The sequence below is a fragment of the Mesoplodon bidens genome (assembly GCF_964165515.1).
Source record: "Mesoplodon bidens genome assembly, contig: HAP1_SCAFFOLD_627, whole genome shotgun sequence".
Lineage (NCBI taxonomy): Eukaryota > Metazoa > Chordata > Mammalia > Artiodactyla > Ziphiidae > Mesoplodon > Mesoplodon bidens.
Window position 1 is genome coordinate 221698 of NW_027672049.1, and position 5303 is coordinate 227000.

General features: G+C 41.1%; 1 long non-coding RNA gene across 1 annotated transcript; it reads left to right on the plus strand.

Annotated features, from left to right (window-relative positions):
- The first annotated feature begins 856 nt into the window (after nt 1-856).
- Nucleotides 857-5260, plus strand: LOC308610672. The gene is made up of 3 exons (XR_014014606.1): nt 857-1001; nt 4407-4454; nt 5009-5260. It is a non-coding gene; the product is annotated as an uncharacterized lncRNA (long non-coding RNA).
- Nucleotides 5261-5303: the final 43 nt, after the last annotated feature.

The following is a 5303-nucleotide window of genomic DNA, read 5'->3' on the forward strand; positions in this document are numbered from 1 at the left end:
CACAGTGTGGCTCTGCTACTTAGTGGTGTGACCTTGGCTGTGCTGCTCTACTTACTCTACTTCTCTGCCTCTGTTTCCCTCATCTTTAAAATAACATGGAGTTAGTGATCGTTCTTTCCTCGTAGGGTTTTTTGTTTTATAAATTTATTTTTGGCCGCATTGGGTCTTCGTTGCTGCTCGCCAGCTTTCTCCAGTTGCGTCGAGCGGGGGGCTACTCTTCGTTGCGGTGCGGTGGCTTCTCTTATTGCGGAGCACAGGCTCTAGGCACGCAGGCTTCAGTAGTTGTGGCACGTGGGTTCTAGAGCGTAGGCTCAGTAGTCGTGACGCACAGGCTTAGTTGCTCTGCGGCATGTGGGTTCTTCCTGGACTAGGGCTCGAACCCGTGTCCCCTGCACTGGCAGGCGGATTCTTAACCACTGTGCCAGTAGGGAAGCCCCCTCTTAGGGTTTTGATGATTCGATTATTTAATACCCAGGGAACTCCAGGAACAGTGCTTGACTGTAAATTGCTTTAAAAGTGATTACTTTTTTAAAACATGCTTTTGAATCTGCAATTATGCAATTCAGGTATGCTAAGCAGGTTCGTTAATAGGACTTCCTGCTATAAAGAAACCCACAAATAAAAATAGAATTTTTCTTTCTTGGTCGTAACTTCTTATTTCTGACTTACTATGTTATATGCATATGCCTTTTATGGTGGGCTGCCACAAATTTATGTTGGAAAGAGTGGAATTTAAATAAATCTTCGCAAATTTCATAGATTTTGATCATTCATTTCACTGGCATGGTATGATATGACCAGTAGCAGACTAAACTCTGAGTTCACTTCTGGCTCTGCCCATAAATCCTGATGAGACCAATAGCTGGAAAGGCTTTTGGATATTATACTATGAATTAGTTATAATATTGACTCTGTTTGTTTAGGAAACCCTGGAGGAGTGCCTAAAGCAGTTAAAGGAGGAAAGAGTAATAAGACTGAAGGCTGATAGACGAGTCAGTGAGGTAAACACGTTTCATCTGCTTTTGAGAGTGTTTTGGTTTTATTTTGATTTGATTTTAAGCCATATACACATATTTTGTAAGCTTTAGAACTGTAATATGTTGCAAATTGGTGGTATCATATGGACTTTTGCATTTACTGGTATTTAGTGATCATATGATCTATATTCCAGAAAGCATGTTTTTAAAGATGTGAAAATCTGGTTTTGTGTATGTGTGTGTGTGTGTGTGTGCACTTTTATATGACATTAGCTTATTTCCTGTTCATGATTCTTTGATTCAAGAAGGCACTTTCTGTGCATGTATTGTATATACAGTAACATAAAAGACATGATGAGGCTCTCCTGGCAATGAATTAGGAAAGTGAATCATTGAAATAAATTTAAGATATTGGAAAACTTCTAAGAATGCAATGAAAGATAAAAATATATACTATAAGAATTACATTAGGGCTTCCCTGGTGGCGCAGTGGTTGAGAGTCCGCCTGCCGATGCAGGGGACACGGGTTCGTGCCCCTATCCCGGAAGATCCCACATGCCGCGCAGCGGCTGGGCCCGCGAGCCATGGCCGCGGAGCCTGTGTGTCCGGAGCCTGTGCTCCGCAACGGGAGAGGCCACAGCAGTGAGAGGCCCGCGTACAGCAAAAAAAAAAAAAAAGAATTACATTAGGTAATGTGCATGAAAGCAGGGCATAATCTAAAAAGTTCTATCTAAATATAATTTATCACAGGGTGAGTGTAGGGAGGAATTTTTAAAAGTGCATCCATTGGATTGGCAGACACTCATTCAATAAATGTTGAGTACCTGCTCATGTAAGGCAAAAGGGGCATCATGAACATTAACGGCCTTTCTGAGAAATACGAGAGTTGAGCTTACAGGGGGTTTTAAGTGCGTAGATGCTGAGCGGAAGGGGAAGAGTGCACGGGGGTGAATATGTTGAAGAAGCCAAAGAAAATATTGGTGATCGTACATTTAATAAATTGGGTTGGGTATGATTTAGGACTTTTAAACGTAAGCATTAGATATTTTACTCACTAAAGTTAATTCTTAACATTCAGCAGAGTTGTAATATGTTTTGTTCAAATCAGATTCTATAATTCACTTTCTAATTTAAGGGAAACTTAAAGCAGGTCATTTTCTAATGTGGAATAAGGCTCCATTATGAATTGAACCAGTTAGAAATGTGATCTTTTGTGAAAGATCATTAATAAAACGGTAACTTGGGTTTATTTATATACCACCTAAGTGTTATATAGGAAACACTGTTGGGTGCCTGTTGGTTTTGGTTATTATATGATATGGTCTCTGTCTTTACTGGCGGAGGGTTACATTAATTATAAAATAATTACATTTTGAGTGTTTTAGTTTTGTTCCTTGAAACTAGGCAAGACTACTTTTTCTTTGTTTGTTGTTTTTGGGGTTTTTTTTTTGCGGTATGTGAGCCTCTCACTGTTGTGGCCTCTCCCGTTGCAGAGCACAGGCTCCGGACGCACAGGCTCAGCGGCCATGGCTCACGGGCCCAGCCGCTACGCAGCATGTGGGATCTTCCCAGAGTAGGGCACGAACCCGTGTCCCCTGCATCGGCAGGCGGACTCGCAACCACTGCGCCACCAGGGAAGCCCAAGGCAAGACTACTTTTGATGACAATGAGAAAAAATCATGTCAGACGTTTTCAGTCTTCTTGTATAGCTGGAACATGAAAATGCCCAGTTGAGAAACACAACTTTCTCTTTGTCTGAAGCCCTTCATGCCCACTCATTGACAAGCATGATCCTGGATGATGAAGGTGTTTGGGGCAGCACTGAGAATTCTTTTCAGAAGTTCCATGCTTTCCTGGTTCTCCTTAAAGATGCTGGGTTAGTTCATTTCTCTTCATGGCATTCTTCTCTTTGCGACTCTAATGGTAGTTTGCTGAGGAACTGGAGCAATTTTCATCACTTACGTGGCTATATTTAGCCAAATTTAGTGTAATTATAGGTAATATAGTTGACGTTTTAAAATGAGGAATTAAATTTTTTAAGAAATGCAAATAGGGAAGCCTGCTTTGGTAGAGTGGGGAGCCCATTATAAAAGAGTAACCTGTAGACAGAGTAATTAGTAGGTATAGTTGTTTTGTAAAGACTAAATTAAAGGCAGTTTTCATTGAAAATAGTCGGGAATGCATAAGAATTTTCCTATCTTTCACTTCTTTTGCTTGTTTGATAAGTTTGAATTAAAGTTATCTTTGCCTTAGACATAAAAATGATTATTAATCTGCAGGGGAGATATAGGTCAGTGGTTCTCAACCGGGAGCAATTTTGCTGAAAGAGGGAAGTGGAGATTGATAGTTGATGGAGTGGTGTTTTGTCAGTGAATGAATTGGTGTTGGTGTTGGGAAGGAAGGAACAAACACATTCTTGGAAACTGGAGGAAAGGTGGTAAAGAAGTGTAGGAATGGAGGTGTGACAGGCAGTGGACAGGGTGCATGGAACATATTGAAGCTTCTAGTGAGACAGTGGGATGTCTCCTAGAGGATGAATCTGGAAATGGTTGAGGATTTGGGGGAGAGAGAGGCTTGTAGTCTGGAGTAGGATGTTAGCTTTTAAGATTTTAGAAGTAGGGCTTCCCTGGTGGCGGGGTGGTTGAGAGTCCGCCTGCCGATGCAGGGGCTACGGGTTCATGCCCAGGTCTGGGAGGATCCCGCATGGCGCGGAGCGGCTGGGCCCGTGAGCCATGGCCTCTGAGCCTGCACGTCTGGAGCCTGTGCTCCGCAATGGGAGAGGCCACAGGAGTGAGAGGCCCGTGTACCGCAAAAAAAAAAAAAAAAAAAAAAAAGATTTTAGAAGTATTTCATGATTGTAAGTCTGGGGAAATCTAAACTGCTCTTCTGTGATTATAATAACCTTTGTCTTTTCTCCTTTCCTCCTCTCGTCTGGGCTTGGGCAGTTGGCCACAATGGCTGGTATAGATCAGTCAGATTTTCATTTACTAGGTCGTCCCCAGATGAATTCTACTGTTAGTAGTCCACCTAAAGAAGAAAAGTAGGCACTTGAAGAAGGAAAATCAGAATCAAAACAGGGTGCCCCATAACAAATGCAAAATAGCCAAGTAAATGGACAGAACAGCACTTAATGATTCTAAGAGTGATTAGCAAAAAGGAAATGACCAAGTCAGCGAGAAAACAATAACGATCAGTCTCTAATAGTTCACATGCCCGGGAGCTAGAAGACTCTGGAATCCTTTCGAAATCTGAGATTAGTAAATGTGGGCCCATTTCATGATACTGTACTTTTGTAAATAAGGAGACTGGAACTTCTTTAGAAAATTTATGAGTTAAAGCAAACTATCCTTAATGAAGAAAGAAGACATTAGAGAAAATATTCCAGATTTTAAATTGTTTAAATGTCTATTCTGTTCATATTTTATCTAGGTTTCTATTTGTATGCAGTCAGCTTACAATGAAGGAACACTAATGAAGGTACACATACTGATATAATTTTTAAAATAAGTAATCCAGACATAGCTAATAGGTAACATATTAGAGTGAATCACCTGGTTATGGGAATGGGAGGGGAAAACCTGTCAGCTTTTCCTCCAGCCTCACTTGGAGCCCCCATCAGCCCATCTCAGAGTGGTCTTGGGAACTGACAGCTTGAGAACACAGTCTGGTCACAAACTATATACGGTTTACATGTGCCTGGAGGATAGAAAAGACATTAATTATCCTACAGAATAGGGTTTTATTTTTAGTGAGGGAAAGGAAATGGGTAATAACTACCCCAATCACCAAAGTCTGAAAACGTAGCGGACATAGCCTTGGATATAGCTAGGTTAAGCTGAGAATCACTTGGCAAGATATAATTACAAAAAAAACTGGCTCTGAAATCTTCTGATTAATCAATTGACTGTGTTAATAATAAGATTACAGAGTAACATTGAAGTTTTGAACTCTACTTTTTAATGGTTGGCTTTGTTCATCACTGAATTTTTGTCTTGTCTTTTGTCTTCCCCTCCACTTTCCGAAAATTACAGGTGATGCTAGGATTCCTTTGCCTCTCGACTCCTTCCATGTCCCAGCGTCTACTCAGGAGGCCTTAGAAACTTCCAAAGACAACCTGGGGGTCCCAGTCACAGAGCAGCGGCAGGAGTCTTTTGAAGATTTCATTGCTAGAACATATTCTCCTTCAGCAGACGTCATTTCTGGAACTGGAAGTCAAAGAAAAGAAGAGGAATTATCTAGAAATAGCAGGTCTTCTTCAGAGAAAATGAGCAAAGCAGGTGAATAGACCAAAAAATACTCTGCTAAGAAACAACCTGGGAAGGACCT